Below are 21,376 nucleotides of genomic sequence, written 5' to 3'. Positions count from 1 at the left end.
TCGTATGCCGACGACACCCAGTTGGTAGTCCCGTACTCTGAGATGACGCAAGAGTCCTTTTCAAATTTCAAAGGCTGTCTCCAAGACATAGCACATTGGATGAACGCAAATAAGCTAAAGCTAAATGCCAATAGGACCGAAGTTATCTTTTTTTGCAAGGGTCCTACCCCCACCACAGAACTTTGGTGGCCGACGGAGATGGGCCCTGCCCCCCCACCCAGTCACACGGCAAAAAATCTTGGAGTGAGATGGGATGATAGCATGTCCTTTACCTCCCATAGCCAACAAGTTGCCGGCTGCTGCCTGAGCAAGTTGAGAAATCTCCGAAAAATCCTGAGACTCCTCCCGGAGAGCTGCCGAAAAACGGTCATCCATGCTACTGTTACCTCACGGCTGGATTATGCCAACAGACTCTACCTGGACTTACCAAAATACCTGACACAAAAGCTTCAGGTAGTTCAAAATGCGGCTGCGAGACTGTTACTGCGAATTCCACTCAAGCAGTCAGTCTCTCCGCATCTTCGATCCCTGCACTGGCTGCCAGTTGCCAGCAGAATAAAATTTAAAGCACTGACGCTGGCGTTTAGATCTCTGCATGGCTCCTGCCCAGAATACCTGAAAAACCGCCTCCCACGATACTCCCAAACCCGCGCACTGCGGTCCAATTGCCGTGTTCAATTGGCAGTCCCACGCACGAAAAAGGCTCGACTAGGCGGTCGGACTTTCTCGGCAAACGTTTCCGCTCTGTGGAACACCCTGCCACAGGAAATTCAACAGGCTCCCTCTGAACCCTGCTTCAAGAGACTGTTGAAAACCTGGCTTTTTTCCCTACCCCGCTAGCTTTCCTATCCTTCTAGCCCCAGGTCATCTGTGTTCTACTAGCGCCGGGACACCTCCTAGCGAGGTAGCTGTTCGCGCTCTACAAAATCCAGTATTATTATTATTATTATTAAGAATCACCTTTATTCACCTATCACTTCTCAAGGTACACTAGACAAGTTGTGAGCCATTACTCCACTTGGAGACGATGTGTGCCCATTGTGCTAAGCGTCTAAATTTAAGACTGCAATAAGAATGTGACCATATGGCAACATAATGATATATGACAGACTGAGCATCCGTAGAAATGATGTTGTGAATTGATATGCAACAATTGATACAAAATACTAATAAGTATAAATGTCACTCACCGTATGCTTATCAGAAAAAATGTATGAACACAGTGTGATTATAGAACAATGCTATTTAGTGCTTATAACATAACAGGAAAAACAGGTAGTCATCATTCTTTGGTATATATCAAGTAGGCGAACACCTACCATTGTCCAAATCCGCATACAAGTCATACGCGCGATAATCCTACAGGTAACTAACAGGATGTGGTACCGCGATATCAGTGTTGACCACAACTGCAATAAGCGCGATGAAGCAAGCCAATGGTAGAATGACACGCGTTAAGTTAAACTTGTACTTAGTGTTGGTGCACGTTTTTAATTTTAATTTATTTTAATATAATTTAGAGTGTTCTCATTGCATAATTTGTACGGATGTGAATTAAACACACGTAAGAATGTATATTTGAGACGTATTTGTAATGTGGTTCAAATTAGCGGTACATATTCTCATAAACATAGGTGAAAGACTGACATGATGTAACAAGGTGCAAGTCATGAAACTTTTCTATGTCCACACATGAGGGCCAAACCTGTAACCATAACAACCCTCAGCCAATTGAAACTTGTAACACATGAAGCACCTATGAGACCATGTAACATATATGTGTATATATAGTGCAACAAAATGACCATGCAGATGTAGTGAACAAGGCGGGAGCAAGCCGCTGAAACGCGTCTATGCAGCAAATGAGCCATTAAAAATCGTTTGGATTATGATTCACGGAGTCAGCGCCTTATTTTGATGGAAGGTTTGGTTTGGTGACAATAGATATGTATATATGTACCAAAAGGGTCCTCCATCAACTCACAGCGCTGTCAGCACTTGCTTCTGCCAAAAAGGAACCACGAACCACTGGAATGTAGGTAACTTAAATATTTATTTTTGTATTCCACTGACTTCCATTATTCATGTGTTCTAATGCCACCATACTACTGGTCCCAGGATGCACCAGTATGGTAATAACAGTTCGTGGATATGGTGCGATCTTATTGCATAGCGTCTTTAAGTCTTTAATCACCATAGCCGTGTACAGCTGACCTGGAGTGCTGCTGACGGCCGGGCTTGGCTCCGCTGTGTTTCCTGTCCTCCGGTGTGGTGTTCACTGGGCCAGGCTTAGCTCCGCTCGTGGTCCGGCCGGGCTTGGCTCCGCTGGGCCTCTGGGCACTACAATCCCCATCAGCCCCAGCGTGGCAAGGATGCCGCTGACACCGCAGGAAGCGCCTGGAGGCGCATAAAGGCTCCCTTGGTGTGGAGTCCGTGGGGAGCCGTGTACAGCTGACCTGGAGAGCTGCTGACGGCCGGGCTTGGCTCCGCTGTGTTTCCTGTCCTCCGGTGTGGTGTTCACTGGGCCGGGCTTAGCTCCGCTCGTGGTCTGGCCGGGCTTGGCTCCACCGGGCCTTTGGGCACTACAATCCCCAGCAGCCCCAGCGCGGCAAGGACGCCGCTGATACCGCAGGAACTGCCTGGAGGTGCATAAAGGCTCCCTTGGTTCCTCGTCCCGCGGGATGCGCGCAGGTGCACCCGGGAGAAGCCCGGGACAAGGGCGAGGCCGTCTGCGGCCGCTAGCCGCCAGAAGAGGCTGGGCTGGGCCACGGACTTTGACTTTTTCTCCTCGGACCCTGGACTAACTGTAAGATATAATTCCTCTTATCTATTTTAATTGTTTTTGTTTCCTGGTCCTTATCAACAATATCGAACTCTAATATTTACTGGGTGAGACTTTATTGGGCAACCTTACCTGTGTATAGTACTTTTGGTCCATTAACATGTCAAAGCTTAGATCAACAAAACCATCGACCGTAAATTGAGGAAAATGATTGACTGCCTATCGACTCGGGGAGTACTGTTTAGCCACCCGCATCCTCTTAAAATTACTACATGGAATATTGCTAGCATAAAGAATAAAGTTGGAAATGTTGATTGGCTAAATACATTAAAATCTTTTGACATCATTGCCCTGCAAGAGACATGGGACCAAGCGAATAGCTTCTCTTTGGACGGCTACAGCCGCTTTTACACTCCTGCAACTAGTAGTGCTGCAGGTAGAGCCAAGGGAGGCTTACTAACCTTATTTTAATTGGATGTAAAAGGCAAATTACCACACTGTATTTCAGGTTGCAAAAATTATTTGATTGTTGAACTTTCTACCCAGGATAAGGCCAAGATTCTATTTGTAAATTTTTATAACTCTAATGCAAATGAGTGTACCAGTCATAACTTGGAAGTAATGGATAAATTATTGTCAGTCTATAGTGCAAATGTAAATACTTTTGAATTATTATTTTTAGGGGACTTTAATATCCTCCCCTGCACCCTACCATGTATTAGTCTGGATGATGAAGGTCCTCCCCTCTCTTCATCTATCCATCTGGAACACACTAGGCGAGGAGAGGATCTAGAAAATTTTCTTGCCAGATGGAATTTATATGAGTCAGGTTGCGGGGATGGTAAAAGTAGGTCCCCTACATTTAAGGGTAATGATGATGGCACTATTATAGATTATATTTTTATGTCCTCTTTTTTGTTGTGCAATGTGGTAGATTATTATACAGAGGTATCAGTTTTTAGTGATCATAATCCTGTTCTATTGGAAGTGAAGCATACAGATCTACTTTCATTAAAAACAGTGACACATAGAGGGGGACTAAACGTGGCCGTCAAAGATCAGAGGCGTAGGTTAAAATGGACAAAAATAGTCCCTGAAACATTCCTTAAAGAGGTTCTGACTAAGGTAGAGGATGAAGTGGCAATATGCCTAGCAAATGGAACACAAAACAAAGATGTTATATTGACGTTCGATAACATTTGTATAGAAATTAACCATAGTCTACAGACAGAATCAAGACAGAAGCCGCTTCAAGGCAAAAGATGGTTTGATAAAAAATGTTCTAAAGCGCATGCAGATTTACTTAAAGCATTGAAAGCCACGCCTAAAAACCATGCAGATATAGCTAGCGCAAGGAGTGTATATAAAAAAGCTATTTTAGAGAGGAAAAGGGATTTGAAAGATGTAGCATGGGCCCAACTACTCGACCCCGAAACCCTAAAAAATAGTGGTTTATTTTGGAAAATCATAAATCAGCCATTATTTTCAGGTGATGAGAATACCCCCCTTGAGGCAAACATCCCAGACGAGGGTTGGATCCAACATTTCAGAAAAATATACTCAGAAACTAGAAACGAAGAGACCCCTGCTGTAATTCTTGAGGCTATAGTAGTGAAATCTAGTAACATAGAGGTCCCTGCCGTCATTTTTGAGGCGTCAGAAGTGGAAAGGGCAATAGATCTGAGTTTGAAAAACAAAGCACCGGGCCCTGATGGGGTACCGGCGGACGTTTTCAAATGCGCCCCGAAATTTTGGTCTAAAGTCTTATGTAACGTTTTTAACGCTCTCAAACATGAGAACATCCCGGCCTCATGGAAAAAAATCTATTATCATTCTGGTCTTTAAAAAGGGTAACCGGCAAGACCCCTCCTGTTACAGACCCATTTCACTGATTGATTCCTCTGTGAAAATATTGGGCCGGGTTATTTTATCTAAACTGAATGATTGGTTGAACTCGAAAAGGGTCCTATCAAATGTTCAGTATGAATTTAGACCAAAAAGGAGCACAATAGATCAAGGACTTAACTTGCACTTATTGGTGGATAAATACACTAGGGCCAAGGAGGGGTCCATGTACCTGGGGTTCATGGACCTCTCGTCTGCCTTTGACCTCGTAAATCGTTCAAAACTGTGGCAAATCCTAATCGACATGGGTCTGGACAGGGCTCTTGTTAATCTCCTAGCGGATTTGCACACCGGCCTCATACCATCGGTTAGAGTAACCTCGGAGGGTCGATGCACTACTCACTTTAACTCTGAAAGGGATGTTAGGCAGGGGTGCATACTGGCACCCCTCCTATTTACCATTTATATAAATGCACTGGAACCAGCGTTAAAAGAGGCATCCCTTGACATCCCGCGTATAGGAGAACTTGGAATTCCAGTTCTTCTATACGCGGATGATGCCGTCTTGCTTTCACGGACCGGTGTTGGTTTACAATGCCTCTTGGATGCTTTTGAAGACTACATGGGTTCTCTGGACCTAAAGATAAATGTAAAGAAGTCTCAAATCATGATAATGGCCAGGAGTAATAAGAATAAGAATCTAAAAACATTCACATGTGGCAAACAAGAGCTATTTAGATTAGCCACTTTTCCATACCTGGGGATAACCTTTGATGAGAGAGGCAATTGGGGTCCACAGTTAAAAAATGTCCTTGCTAGATCATCCTCTGCACTTCAGGGCTTTTCGAAAAAATTAGGGGCAAGGCCAATAGTAACTTTATTGAAAATCTATAAAGCAAAATGCCTTGCGGTGTCCACATATGGTAGTGTAATTTGGGGACACTGTTCTCCGGACAGTATACAGACTACCGAGAATACATTTTTTAAGAGCAGTCCTCTCTGTGCCACAGTCCACTCTATCTTACATAATCCATATATCCTAGGAGTAGGATATATTTCAGATATGACTAAAAAGGCACCTGTTCTAGCTTGGCTGAAGATCTGGTTGAACCAGGAAACCCCCCTTAACCACATCATTTTTTTTTTTTTTTTTAAATTTTTGAAAACCTTTATTGCGCTTGGTGCAGAAATACAAATACGGGCCTACAACCGTCCGGCCGGCCACATAACATTTGAGCGCAGTTGTCAACTATACGGTCCCCCCAATGGCATTAGGCAATATAGCAATAATTAAGTACATGTACACTGAAAATTATGTCGCCAGGGGGAAGGAGAGATAAAGGTTAATTTTTAAATTTTGTCGAATTAAACAAAAGTCAATAGAGGATAGGTACAAAGGAGATCCGAGCCCGTACTGTAGTACCCACATGAGTAGGCAGCAAATATGACAGCAACAATTGCGTGCAGTGTCCCAACAGAATAGCAATACAATAATAAGCAAGCAAACGACAGGAACTAAGTTTGTGCCACTCCCAGCGCCACCCACTCCCCCACAACCTCTATCACAGACCCAGAAAGAAACCAGTACAAGAAAGCGCAGAGAAATGAAAAAAAGGCCCATAGAAACTAAATTATGAAATAAAATCTACCCCCCCACCCTACACCAATGCGGAGGCTACGGCCTACCCCCCCCGACAATGTGCCTGTCGCCCCATAAAGAACCCGAAATGCAGTAAAAGTAAAGAAAGAAAAGAAAGAATAAAAAACTCTGAAATATAGAGAGTGAGATCAGACCATTCTAACCTGCAACTCCCCAAATACCAAGGACACGGGAGGAGGAGCCAATCCAAACAGTCCCAGCCCCTTAACCAAAAACACCCTCCCCACTCAGTTTGCGACTGCTTAAATCAGACATGAATACGACAACAGTTAGGGGAAAGGCAATGTATCGTGTGCTACTGAATCAGATCTAAATCAATCCCAGTCCCGGTTCCTCCCGCCAAGCAACCATCAGCATAGGAAGCATTCAGCCCTGACCCGACCTAGTACAGACCCCAAAACGAGGCACACAAAGAAAGTCCACCCCCACCCCGACCAAGGACCAAAATGGCCGCATAATGAAGGTGAATACAGTAGTCCCACAAAATGGCCAGCGAACGTCACCAGTTAACTCTCCGTCCTGAACAATCAAGTTCCCAAGTCCATCCGGGTTATGCGCGGTCTCCAGAGCGCAGGCCAAAGGCAACAATGGGAGATCCGCCGAAGGGGCCAGCTGTTGTGAGTCCCAGGCTGGAGACAATAACATAGTTGCAGGCGGTAGAGTGTGAAGCTCCGGAGACAAAGGAAACAAAGTTTCACGGGCACATTCACTGGCCGGCCGGCGGCAGGCTTCCACTGAAACAGGGAAAGTCACGGAGTCTCCTCCAATACAAAGCAACACTGCCCCCCTCACAGGCTCCGATGTAGATAGTTCCACGGGCAGCTGGCCATCCAGTGTCCGGCCCCTCCGCAGATCAGCCGCCATTGTGTCGAGACTGGTACTCAGCGCTCGAAAACCCACCCTCAATTCCAACCTAAGGTCGGTCAGGGCGGCCAGGATAGTTTTGCAGGAGATCAGCGGTTGGGGCTTCCCGTAGTCCCGTTCCCAGAGAGGAATATGCAAACCGGTCCCCGGTTTCCTTCGGGCACCATCACCGGCAGACAGGGACGGGCGCTCACCCCCCTCCTCCAAGGCAGCCGACCCCATTCCAGTGGCCGAGGCACAACGCTACCTAAATACTGGCGCAGCGCGATGCAGCTGCGATACAGGGCTCCACACGCGTACCGACAAGGAGGGTCAGGCCGTCAATACAGGGGGCTACGGAGCTACCGGCCGCACACCAGGCCGATGGGGCAGTCAGCAAGCCACATCTCAACATGGCCGTGCATTCCTGTTCCCTCTCCACCGGCCGCAGACAAAGGCGCTCTGCCGAAATGTCTCCTGAGGGGTTGCAGCTCTTAGGGTGCTGGTTGCGGCGTTCCTCAGCAGGCTGCACCACGGGTCTGAGGCGGGGAGGAGAGTATCACTCCCCAGTATAGGCGATCTCCAGACAGGTCAGCCGCCTCTCGGCCGTATAGACTCGGGGACGGGCGGTGGCAGTGTCTCGGGGCCAGGGCTCGAAGTCGTCACTCGGTTTACTCCGGCTGCCGGGCGAGTTGGGAGACCCGGGAAAGTCGAGGCGAATCAGCACCGCGTGGCGCGCATTTCACCACCGGCATTTCAGGATTAGGTGCAGGATAATTAGCGCGGAGGAAAGGCAGCTGTAGGAGCCGGGAGCCTACACGTCTTCACCCGTCGCCATCTTGGCTCCTCCCCCCAACCACATCATTTTTAAAGACTGTTTGCAGCTAGATAGAGCAAATAAAATCTTGTGGCTAGCTTACATCAAAGACAGTCTTGTTAAGATAGGGAGACCAGAGCTCTTTTTTTCCCCGGCGTCCATAACAACAAAGGACATCGCCTTGATCAAAGGTATGATGAGAGAATTGCTAAGCATGGAGAGGGAACAAATGGAATTACAGAAACCAACGGTGAGGGCTAGCATTATTAAGAGCACCCAAGTAGGCCCTGAATTGTATTTAAATACTGTGAACCAAGTCTATCACTGATTTCTTTTAACCCGATTTCGGTTTAATTTGATTCACCTGAACCTTGGTCATTTTCCAACCTGGAGTACCCCTGATAATGCAATGCTGTGTTCTTGTGACAATTTTTCCACCCAGAATACAATGCACTTTTTGATGTTCTGTGTTCTGATGTTCTGTGGTCACTACGTGGCAGTAAGGACGAAATATTTGATCCCTATTCTAAAGGAGGCAGGGTTTATTCAGGTAAAGCCAGCACTCCTGTTTTTACAGCTATTGCAGACCCCCAGGATTATGTTTCATGTTGCTAATTTCCTAGTGGGGGCTGTCAGGATCAAGAAGAGGAAGATGACCAATAATTCAATGAAATCAAATACTGTTTATACTATAGGGAATGTTTACTGTAATGAAATTGATATGTGTAAATGTAAAATGTATGAGATAATGTAGTCCTACCTAACTGACCTCTTATTACTGTATTTTAATGTATTTTAAATGTATTTTTAAAGGAAAATATTTTTATACCTTTTTGTAAACATCTTGACTGTGTAAATTAATCATGATTTTATCCTGTATCAATTACGTATTTTAGAACATGTGAATATTGTATAGTGCTATTTTCTTTTTATGATATTGATTTATCGAAATAAAGTATTTTGACTGACTGACTGACCATAGTTATAATTATGTTCTTTGACGTGCATACTGTTTAATACCCAGTTAAAAATGCTCACGTGAGTATCGTTAAAACAGAAAGCGGTATGTCATCAATGGCATCCAAAACTTTTCAAGAGAGGCATTGACCTCTCTCTTCTCCCTTTCTTGTCACGTAACCAGAAATACACCGGAAAATTAATTTTGTCCGGTTCATGACTAGCAGGCCATGCCCCCTCAATACTCCACATATCCAAACACCAAGACTCTATTAAGATGGCCACCAACCTTGCAGGGCGGCTACTTGCAAGCAGGCATGGAGATCCTGTTAATTTATCCAAAAGAATGCAGGGCCAGATTTCGGAAGAAAAAAAACTAATTTTTTTTCTGTGGAAGTGCAGCAAACTCATGTCCTTACAAGTTTTGGCTAATATAGCCTTGGTCACAGTTGAGTTGAGTTGCCACAAGGAGGTGCTTATGTTTCACCTATTAGGGTGGTGGCTGTTGGCATGGAGAATGCTATTGCCTGCCGTCTCCTTATGAAAAAGGCTAGTTTTAAGTGTAAGCCAAAACGCGTTGGTGTCCTGTTTTGGGTGCTGCTACACTGTAAAAATAAACATTAATTAAGCATCCGGACAGTGTTGTAACCCTTCATGGGATACGTGGCAAGAGTGCGGCTGGATTGTCAGAAAATGAAGGTCTTTGAGGTATAATATGTATATGTGTGTGTCTGTATATATATATATATATATATATATATATATATATATATATATATATATATATATATATATATATATATATATATATATATTTGTGCAGGTTCCATATCCAAGCTAACAAAAACCACAGTCCTCGTGGAAAATGAAGATATAGACACGGTCCTCAGATTTGTGCAAGAGTTTATTTTCGGTGCTCAAGCGTCACGACGCGTTTCGGTCCCACCTCGGACCTTGATCACATGACACAGTGTAATCAATCACATGGGTTTAAATGCTGGTTAGGTTTGATGACATCAGCATAGTACCATAGACATAGAAAAGTTTTTCAATAAAACAGTGACCTCAAATACATTGCAGTCAAAGTACATTATGTCAGTAACATATATATTTTCCGGAGATACTGTGCCAGATGATAGGAGTTTCCAACCCAAGAAAAGCACAGCTCCATGAAGTCAGGATGCAATATCAGCAATATTTTTATTTTTAGCAAAAGAATGCCAGTTCCACTCAACGCGCTTCGAGACCTACGTCTCTTGGTCACGAGTGCTGTTGGTGGTTAAGGCATTGGTGTTCAATACAATCATGACGTGCTCAAAGTAAACAACACTATAAACAGACTTCCGTTCACTGTTATGATATACATGTGCAAATGAAAAAATAACAATAAATAAATGCTCTTAACTGCTGGTGCATTAACTTTCAGTTCATATTCTTAAATATTATGCATTTAGAAAAAAATATTATAAAGCGTCATATGGACAAAACGGGCCAAAGAGGACAAGTATATATTTGCTGGTGTATGTTGTTCTTAGAGAAGCTTGTGCATTACAGGGATAGCGCCCAAGTGGGCTAATCACTTTTCCCAACAACGTCACAAATGCCTCTACAATTATAAAAATTATGTATATTGCTGTGAGTGCACCACAACCAGTGCCGCCCATATTTTGTTCAGTATTTGATCATTTTATGCATTTTCTAAACATTTTTAAACAGTTTTAATATATATATTTTGAACTTCTTGTTAAAGAAATGAAAAATATTGTATTAGTCGGCTGCCACCAGAGGCGTTTAAACTGCGTCTGGTGGTGGCCGACTAATAAAATCTAACACAACCGCACATGGCTTCGTCATTTCTTTAACAAGAAGTTCGAAATAATTACCGGACTCAAGACCTGTATAGTCCGTGGAGGCGAAGCAACTCTCGATCTGGAGGTGGCGATTGATTCACAAGGCGAGTGAAGCGAATAAATAAATATATATTTATTTATACTGCTCCAAAAGTTGTTCACCTTTAAGTAACACTCGACCAGCAGCTTGGTTTATGTGTAGGTAGGGACGGAGACCCACTTGTAGTTGCCGCTCCGTAGTTGATTTGCCTGAGGCGCCTCAAAGCTCCACATGCTTCACATGCTTCTCCTCAGAGGCTTCAACGGAAGTGGTGTCTGCAACCGCTGACCCACTTCACCATTTTCCATATGTCACACCCACCAATGGGAGGCTCAGATGAGACTGTGCATTATGGGAATTATGGTGCAGAGAGCACACAATCAAGTCCTGTGTGGACCCTGCAAGTGGGCCCATCCTCAATCCTGTATACAGCTGCTGTTTAACTTTCGTGCCCCCCAAGAATTACGGCGTGGTGCATACTCCGTGGCTGGACGGCCGCGTGTTATATACTGCTACAAAAGTTGTCCATCTTTAAGTAGCACTCGACCAGCAGCTTGGTTTATGTGTAGGTAGGGACAGGGATCTGCTTGTATGAGCTGCTCTGTAGTGGATTTGCCTGATGCGCCTCGAAGCTCCACATGCTTCTCCTCAGAGGTTTTAACGGAAGCGGTGTGTGCAACCGCTGACCCACTTCTCTATTTTCCATATGACACACCCACCAATGGGAGGCTCAGATGAGTCTGTACATTATGGAAAGTGTAGTGCGGAGAGCACATAATCAAGTCCTGTATGGACCCTGCAAGTGGGGCCGTCCTCGATACTGTATACGGCTGCTGTTTCACTTTCGTGACCCCCAAGAATTACGGGGTGGTGCACACTCCGCGCCTGGACGGGCGCATGTTATATACTGTCCCAAAAGTTGTCAACCTTTAAGTAGCTCTCGACCAGCAGCTTGGTTTATGTGTTGGTAGGAACAGGGATCCCCTTGTGGGAGCCGCTCCTTAGTGGATTTGCCCGACGCGTCTCGAAGCTCCACATGCTTCTCCTCAGAGGTTTCAACGGAAGCGATGTGTGTAACCGCTGACCCACTACACCATTTTCCATATGACACACCCATCAAAGGGAGGCTCAGATGAGACTGTGTACACAGTTTAAACAAACAAAATCACTGAAATTCACCAGCTAAAATTATCCCAAGTAACATGTGCCCTAAAGTTAGTTTAACTTGCACCCCCGCCATGCACAGTGTTGTTATCAATTATTCCATTCCAGATATTGCAATTAGGTTATCAATGATATGTAGAGCAGGCCACGAGTTATAGTTACTTTAGGATACAGGTTATAGTTGCTTGACATAACAAAACACTTTGAATTTCTGTGGCTTTGTTAGTTTTAAACTGCATGTTTCAACTGAAAAACTGCCACATCCATCATCAGAAGGAATTGCGATTCCTAAATAGCGATTTTTAAGGAATCGCTATTTAGGAATCGGAAAAGCCTATGTATGTAGGAATCGCTATAAAAATAGCGATTCCTACACATTCTTTCATTGCTATTCGCAAATTGCTAGTTTCAATTAAGGAATGCTGTCCCATTCATTCCTATGGGTCTCCAGGCCCATAGGAATGAATTTGAGATTGCATGAGCAATTTGCGAGTACCAGTAGGTACTCGCAAATTGCTCATGCAATTTCAAGGGTACAAGAGTGTCAAAATGACACTGTGTTGCACCCCTGAAATTGATCTGTGCACATATGTTGTACACACACTTGCCCTAAGGGCATGTGTTTGTGCAACATGAAACTTTGAAAAATGCACAAAAGTGAATTTTTCAAAGTTTTTGCAAATTACCATGAAGTTCAACTTCATGGTAATTTGCTACTCCTATTAGCGAAATCGCTAATTTTTTAACTTTCATGCATTGCATTTAAGGAATCTCAATTTGGGATTCCTTAAATGCAATCGCAATTTAAGGAATCACAATTTAGAGATTCCTTAAATTGCTCTTTTTGCATTTGGGATGATGCATCCCAAATGCAAAAATACAGGTTGCAAAGTGACAGATTCTGAGACTCTGCCCGTTTGCGACCAGTTTCTCCTTTGATGCATGTGCCTGACAGTCACCTATCACGTTCCTTTAGCCCCTTCGCTGCCCATGACGAGCTCAGCTCGTCATGCAGTACACTGGTCGTGTGCTCATGACGAGCTGAGCTCGTCATGAGCAATGGGCTTTGAAAAATGTAAGCACCCAAGAAGAATAGCCTCAGCATTGATGTGGTTAAACGTTTTTTTTTTCTGTGACATTTTACATTTATTTAATGTAAAGTAACTTATTGTGACAATTTCTAACTATAACGCCATTTAAACGTTGTTTTTTACAGTGAATAGCTATATTTTTACATACGGGCAGATGTCCATCCATGTGTGCTCTCAACCCCTTTCAGGGTACCCTGGCGTGTGATTGGGTGCAGGCCCTGCACCCAACCCTTTACTGGCACACTACTCACAGATGCACACTGCTTTAGGCAGTGCACACTGTGGGGTTGATCGCAGGGCTAGGTCACAGGCCAGGCCCTGTGTCAAACCCCCTGCAGGTACCCAAACCTCCATGGGCATGCCCTGCCTGTAGCTAGGCCCTGCACTCAACCCTCTACCATGAACACAGGGCTGACTATGTCATGTTACAATATTAACAATGCAATTTTAAGGGAGGCAGACCTGCTGACTTTATCAAAGGAACAAAATATAAAGTGGCTATCCCTATTGACTTTTTCAAGGGGTCAGCACATCAACATTCATATAGAAGACCTATTACCTTTGTCAAAAAGTCACTAATAACTATTACCAACCAGCCAGAGAGAACGGGGTAGCCCTACCCTGGCCCCTACATATCTTTTATGTATTTTCTTCAGGGCAGGGGACTCAGTCCCGAGTCCTGAAATGGCTGATGCCACATTTTGACAGTTGATGTGGTGGCAGCCAATAAGATAATATCTTTTGATCTGTTAGATCAGCGGATCTTCTGTGGCTGAATGAATTTACATCACATCATAAAAAGCACCCCGTTAAGGACCAAAATCCAACTTTCTGCAATATTTTTTGTTAATCAGTTCAGTCAATTTTGCTATATATATATATATATATATATATATATTACCTACTGGCGGTCGCCAGTTGGTATATATAGTTAGGATTTTTTTTGAATAGGGATTTCTGAAAATTCTATGTTGAATAACTTTGGCGTTGACGGACGGAATTGGCTGAAATTTTCAGGAAAATGGCGAATTTTGTTTCTGAGCGTCCCCTGAAAGTTTGGGGGGGTTTTGTGAAGTGGGGGCCGAGAAAAAAGGGGGGGTCCCAAAACGTGTTTTTAACATTGAGTTTTCCGTAGGGCGGTTGGACTCACTTTTAGCTCGAACGGCTGAATGGATTTCTATGAAACTTGGCAAAATTGTAGGGACTGGTAGTCCGATGTGCCTTTGCTAGGTCTCAAGATATGTGCTCCAGTGGATTTTGAGTATTTTAGGTTCAAAAAAATATATATATCTGTGACAGCGTCCCGGTTAGCGCCCCGGTTCGCGTACCAGACGCGTAACGGAACTTCGCGAGGAGAAGCGGATTGACTCCCCGGTGACTGTGAACATTCTAAACAGTTCGGTGCGGCCGCCATCTTGTCTCTCGGTAGGATCGAGAGACAAGAGGTGGAAATAAACGAAAGGGGAAATGAATAAAAGGGGGCAAGGTAGACCCCTCCTGACCCCCTAGGATTGATGTGGGGCCTATTAAAGGGCCCCGCGGGGCAAAAAAATAAAAATAAATAAAAAATTCGATTTTTCGCGGTGGAAGCGCTACCCGGTACGCGAACTGGGTAGCTTACCGGTAGCGTAACGGGAGTCCGCCATCTTGCGTTAAGGTCTAATTTGGACACAAGATGGATGATAAACAATGCTGGGATTGTGTAAAAGGGGGCAAGGGAGACATATCCTGACCCCCTAGGTTTTGTGAGGGTGGATGAGGAGGCCCATATATGTCCCAAAAAAAAATCAAATTTTAGCGCGGTTAGCGCCCGGTGCGCGAACCGGGTAGCGCTCCGGAAAGCGTAAATCGTGAAAATTAGTTAAAAAAAAGTTACAATTAAAATTTATTTAGAGTGATCATAGTTAGGGTAGCTCTGAAAAGAGCTTTTGGGTCTGTGGAAGATTTAGGTACTTATAAGTAGGTACCAATACACAGTCTTAAATTCTGGATGAAAACTCTGTTCCCCTCATCTGAGAAGTGCACACCATCTCCTCTGTAGATATCTTGCATGTAGTAACGCAAGTTATTGTTGTAGATGGAGCCCATTCCATGGTCTCTCATGTAAGCTGAAACAGACTTATTTACATGCTTCCTCGCTTTCTCAATTTGTGGACAACATTGATTGGACCACCTCCATTTCTGTCTTTGGCATATATTTGAATATACCAAGGCAGTTTGAGGAAAAAGTGCCATCAATTGCTCAAAGGTGTCCTTTAAAAGCATTTCCAGACCTACCCCAGTCAAAGTGCCCAAATCATTTCCTCCACAGTGCACTATTATGAGGTCAGGGTTTGGCAAATGCAAAAAGGTTTTCACCAATGGTATCAATTGGTGACATCTCAATCCTCTCTGGCCAATCCAGTTGATTTCCACATTTTGTAATTTGAGGTTGTGTAAATTTCTGTTATCATCATACCTTTGAGCCCAGTGGATGTAGCTATGTCCAATAATCCAGACAGAAAACATGGTGAGAGGAGGTTCTGCTGCAGTCAGATGAAATGTGGGAATGAAATGGCAGTTGAAACAGTAGGAGTTTGTAATGCAAAAAAATGTGGAGTTTCAGTGCTAATGATTCAGTAGCAGTGATTGGTGGATTTTGATTGCTGAAAACAGAAAGTTAGGGTGCATGGATGTGTTCTTTGAAAGATGTAATTCGAATGGTTAAGAAAAAATCATTTTAAGAAACATTGCCCTGGATAAGCAGGTGTACTGTGAGTTCAGAGTTCAATTGAAACATTGTTGTGTGAACTTGTAAACATGAGAGGTCTTTCAGAAGGTAGTTGCTATGGAAAAAAGGCAGAAAGGGCAGAGGGGGGAAGGGTGTTGATTTGAAAAAAGTGAGGGAAGAGTTTTGATTGGGTGACATGCCATTGTTGTTTGCAGCCTCTGGAGTGCATACCCTTTGCTCTGCTGAAGAAAAATTGGTGTGTGTCTGAGACTGTTTTGAAACTCAAAAAGCATTTGCTAAGGAGAGAAAAGATTCATTTAATTTAGATAGAGACTAGTATGCTTTAGGGAGAAAATTAGGAAGAAAGTTGTGTATTTAAAATGTTGCTTTGTGTCAAGTGTTTTACAAAAAGATTTTGTTTCTTTGAGAAATTGTAATTGGAGATAATGTGAAGTATTAGTACTGACAGGGTGTGCCTGTACATAGGAGCTGTGCTGTGTTTTCAAATTATGACTTGAAAATCGTTTTTAAGGAAAAGGAATGCTTTTTAAATTTATGACAAGGAAAAAATGGTGTCTGCCTCTCTAAACAAATATTTCACTTGCCCCATGAATCCGGGAGAATAATTTGCTTACTTGATGTGTTTAAAAACGTTTTTTTGAAGTCATTTAGGTTTCTTGATATGTACTGCTAGAGTTTCATAGCCAGCATGGGGCATATTTACAAGGCCTTTGAGCCACTTTCGCGTCATTTTCCCCATGTTAAAAGTGACGCAAAAGTGGTGCAAGGGCCTTGTAAATACGCCCCCATGTGTGTTAGGGCATTTTAAGTCACTTGCCCCATGAATCAGGGAGAATAATTTGCTTACTTGATGTGTTTAAAAACGTTTTTTGAAGTCATTTAGGTTTCTTAATATGTACTGCTAGAGTTTCATAGCCAGCATGGGGCATATTTACAAGGCCTTTGAGCCACTTTCACGTCATTTTCCCCATGTTAAAAGTGACGCAAAAGTGGTGCAAGGGCCTTGTAAATACGCCCCCATGTGTGTTAGGGCATTTTAAGTCACTTGCCCCATGAATCAGGGAGAATAATTTGCTTACTTGAAGTGTTTAAAAACGTTTTTTGAAGTCATTTAGGTTTCTTGATATGTACTGCTAGAGTTTCATAGCCAGAATGGGGCATATTTACAAGGATTTTGACTGTTTTGAAACTCAAAAAGCATTTGCTAAGGAGAGAAAAGATTCATTTAATTTAGATAGAGACTAGTATGCTTTAGGGAGAAAATTAGGAAGAAAGTTGTGTATTTAAAATGTTGCTTTGTGTCAAGTGTTTTACAAAAAGATTTTGTTTCTTTGAGAAATTGTAATTGGAGATAATGTGAAGTATTAGTACTGACAGGGTGTGCCTGTACATAGGAGCTGTGCTGTGTTTTCAAATTATGACTTGAAAATCGTTTTTAAGGAAAAGGAATGCTTTTTAAATTTATGACAAGGAAAAAATGGTGTCTGCCTCTCTAAACAAATATTTCACTTGCCCCATGAATCCGGGAGAATAATTTGCTTACTTGATGTGTTTAAAAACGTTTTTTTGAAGTCATTTAGGTTTCTTGATATGTACTGCTAGAGTTTCATAGCCAGCATGGGGCATATTTACAAGGCCTTTGAGCCACTTTCGCGTCATTTTCCCCATGTTAAAAGTGACGCAAAAGTGGTGCAAGGGCCTTGTAAATACGCCCCCATGTGTGTTAGGGCATTTTAAGTCACTTGCCCCATGAATCAGGGAGAATAATTTGCTTACTTGATGTGTTTAAAAACGTTTTTTGAAGTCATTTAGGTTTCTTGATATGTACTGCTAGAGTTTCATAGCCAGCATGGGGCATATTTACAAGGCCTTTGAGCCACTTTCACGTCATTTTCCCCATGTTAAAAGTGACGCAAAAGTGGTGCAAGGGCCTTGTAAATACGCCCCCATGTGTGTTAGGGCATTTTAAGTCACTTGCCCCATGAATCAGGGAGAATAATTTGCTTACTTGAAGTGTTTAAAAACGTTTTTTGAAGTCATTTAGGTTTCTTGATATGTACTGCTAGAGTTTCATAGCCAGAATGGGGCATATTTACAAGGATTTTGACTGTTTTGAAACTCAAAAAGCATTTTCTAAGGAGAGAAAAGATTAATTTAATTTAGATAGAGACTAGTATGCTTTAGGGAGAAAATTAGGAAGAAAGTTGTGTATTTAAAATGTTGCTTTGTGTCAAGTGTTTTACAAAAAGATTTTGTTTCTTTGAGAAATTGTAATTGGAGATAATGTGAAGTATTAGTACTGACAGGGTGTGCCTGTACATAGGAGCTGTGCTGTGTTTTCAAATTATGACTTGAAAAATCGTTTTTAAGGAAAAGGAATGCTTTTTAAATTTATGACAAGGAAAAAATGGTGTCTGCCTCTCTAAACAAATATTTCACTTGCCCCATGAATCCGGGAGAATAATTTGCTTACTTGATGTGTTTAAAAACGTTTTTTTGAAGTCATTTAGGTTTCTTGATATGTACTGCTAGAGTTTCATAGCCAGCATGGGGCATATTTACAAGGCCTTTGAGCCACTTTCGCGTCATTTTCCCCATGTTAAAAGTGACGCAAAAGTGGTGCAAGGGCCTTGTAAATACGCCCCCATGTGTGTTAGGGCATTTTAAGTCACTTGCCCCGTGAATCAGGGAGAATAATTTGCTTACTTGATGTGTTTAAAAACGTTTTTTGAAGTCATTTAGGTTTCTTGATATGTACTGCTAGAGTTTCATAGCCAGCATGGGGCATATTTACAAGGCCTTTGAGCCACTTTCACGTCATTTTCCCCATGTTAAAAGTGACGCAAAAGTGGTGCAAGGGCCTTGTAAATACGCCCCAATGTGTGTTAGGGCATTTTAAGTCACTTGCCCCATGAATCAGGGAGAATAATTTGCTTACTTGAAGTGTTTAAAAACGTTTTTTGAAGTCATTTAGGTTTCTTGATATGTACTGCTAGAGTTTCATAGCCAGAATGGGGCATATTTACAAGGATTTTGACTGTTTTGAAACTCAAAAAGCATTTGCTAAGGAGAGAAAAGATTAATTTAATTTAGATAGAGACTAGTATGCTTTAGGGAGAAAATTAGGAAGAAAGTTGTGTATTTAAAATGTTGCTTTGTGTCAAGTGTTTTACAAAAAGATTTTGTTTCTTTGAGAAATTGTAATTGGAGATAATGTGAAGTATTAGTACTGACAGGGTGTGCCTGTACATAGGAGCTGTGCTGTGTTTTCAAATTATGACTTGAAAATCGTTTTTAAGGAAAAGGAATGCTTTTTAAATTTATGACAAGGAAAAAATGGTGTCTGCCTCTCTAAACAAATATTTCACTTGCCCCATGAATCCGGGAGAATAATTTGCTTACTTGATGTGTTTAAAAACGTTTTTTTGAAGTCATTTAGGTTTCTTGATATGTACTGCTAGAGTTTCATAGCCAGCATGGGGCATATTTACAAGGCCTTTGAGCCACTTTCGCGTCATTTTCCCCATGTTAAAAGTGACTCAAAAGTGGTGCAAGGGCCTTGTAAATACGCCCCCATGTGTGTTAGGTCATTTTAAGTCACTTGCTCCATGAATCAGGGAGAATAATTTGCTTACTTGATGTGTTTAAAAATGTTTTTTGAAGTCATTTAGGTTTCTTGATATGTACTGCTAGAGTTTCATAGCCAGCATGGGGCATATTTACAAGGCCTTTGAGCCACTTTCACGTCATTTTCCCCATGTTAAAAGTGACGCAAAAGTGGTGCAAGGGCCTTGTAAATACGCCCCCATGTGTGTTAGGGCATTTTAAGTCACTTGCCCCATGAATCAGGGAGAATAATTTGCTTACTTGAAGTGTTTAAAAACGTTTTTTGAAGTCATTTAGGTTTCTTGATATGTACTGCTAGATTTTCATAGCCAGCATGGGGCATATTTACAAGGATTGTGAGCCACTTTCACGTTATTTTTCCCATGTTATAAGTGACGCAAAAGTGGTGCAAGGGCCTTGTAAATACGCCCCCATGTGTGTTAGGGCATTTTAAGTCACTGGCCCCATGAATCAGGGAGAATAATTTGCTTACTTGATGTGTTTAAAAACGTTTTTTGAAGTCATTTAGGTTTCTTGATATGTACTGCTAGAGTTTCATAGCCATTATGGGGCATATTTATAAGGACTTTGAGCCACTTTCACGTTATTTTCCCCATGTTAAAAGTGACGCAAAAGTGGTGCAAGGGCCTTGTAAATACGCCCTCATGTGTGTTAGGGCATTTTAAGTCACTTTCCCATGAATCTGGGAGAATAATTTGCTTACTTGATGTGTTTAAAAACGTTTCTTGAAGTCATTTAGGTTTCTTGATATGTACTGCTAGAGTTTCATAGCCAGCATGGGGCATATTTACAAGGCCTTTGAGTCACTTTCACGTCATTTTCCCCATGTTAATAGTGACGCAAAAGTGGTGCAAGGGCCTTGTAAATACGCCCCATGTGTGTTAGGGCTTTTTAAGTCACTTGCCCCATGAATCAGGGAGAATAATTTGCTTACTTGATGTGTTTAAAAACGTTTTTTGAAGTCATTTAGGTTTCTTGATATGTGCTGCTAGAGTTTCATAGCCAGCATGGGGCATATTTACAAGGATTTTGAGCCACTTTCACGTTATTTTCCCCATGTTAAAAGTGACGCAAAAGTGGTGCAAGGGCCTTGTAAATACGCCCTCATGTGTGTTAGGGTATTTTAAGTCACTTCCCCATGAATCTGGGAGAATAATTTGCTTACTTGATGTGTTTAAAAACGTTTCTTGAAGTCATTTAGGTTTCTTGAGATGTACTGCTAGAGTTTCATAGCCAGCATGGGGCATATTTATAAGGACTTTGAGCCACTTTCACATTATTTTCCTCATGTTAAAAGTGACGCAAAAGTGGTGCAAGGGCCTTGTAAATACGCCCTCATGTGAGTTAGGGCATTTAAAGTTACTTCCTCCATGAATCTGGGAGAATAATTTACTTACTTGATTTGTTTTAAAAATGTGTTTTTTTGACTTAAAATGGCTCAAAGGCTTTGTAAATATGCCCCATACTGGCTATGAAACTCTAGCAGTACATATTCTGAAACCTAAGTGACTTCAAGAAACGATTTTAAACACATCCAGTAAGCAAATTATTGTAGAAGCATTCCATTCCATTGCTACTATTTTTGGGTTTTAAATTTGTCTAAGCTGCTAAATTACTGTATGATTTAGAAAAGGGGGTGGTGATGGACAGAGTTTCTGAATTAAGCAGAATACTCCTACCCAGTCAACAGATCAGGGCTTGATCCATCACCGTTATTTAGCTCACTGCACCATCCCAGCTCAGAACCTGGCTACATGCAAATTAGTCTGTCACTGTCCCAGTGCATCATGGGAACAGGGCAAACCAAACTACCAAGTCAATTCTTTCACTGGGAAGAAAACAAGCTTCCAGGGACCGGTTTCTGGCATTACAGCCGTCTTCGGCCCGGCTTGCTTGAATCCTGATGGTGCAATGAGCAAGTGACTCTCATCTGAGTATACCCTTCCACGCTTATGGTGGACAAAGCGAT

Source organism: Lissotriton vulgaris, chromosome 1_1 (genome assembly GCF_964263255.1).
Source record: "Lissotriton vulgaris chromosome 1_1, aLisVul1.2, whole genome shotgun sequence".
NCBI lineage: Eukaryota > Metazoa > Chordata > Amphibia > Caudata > Salamandridae > Lissotriton > Lissotriton vulgaris.
Note: the sequence above shows the minus strand (reverse complement) of the source record.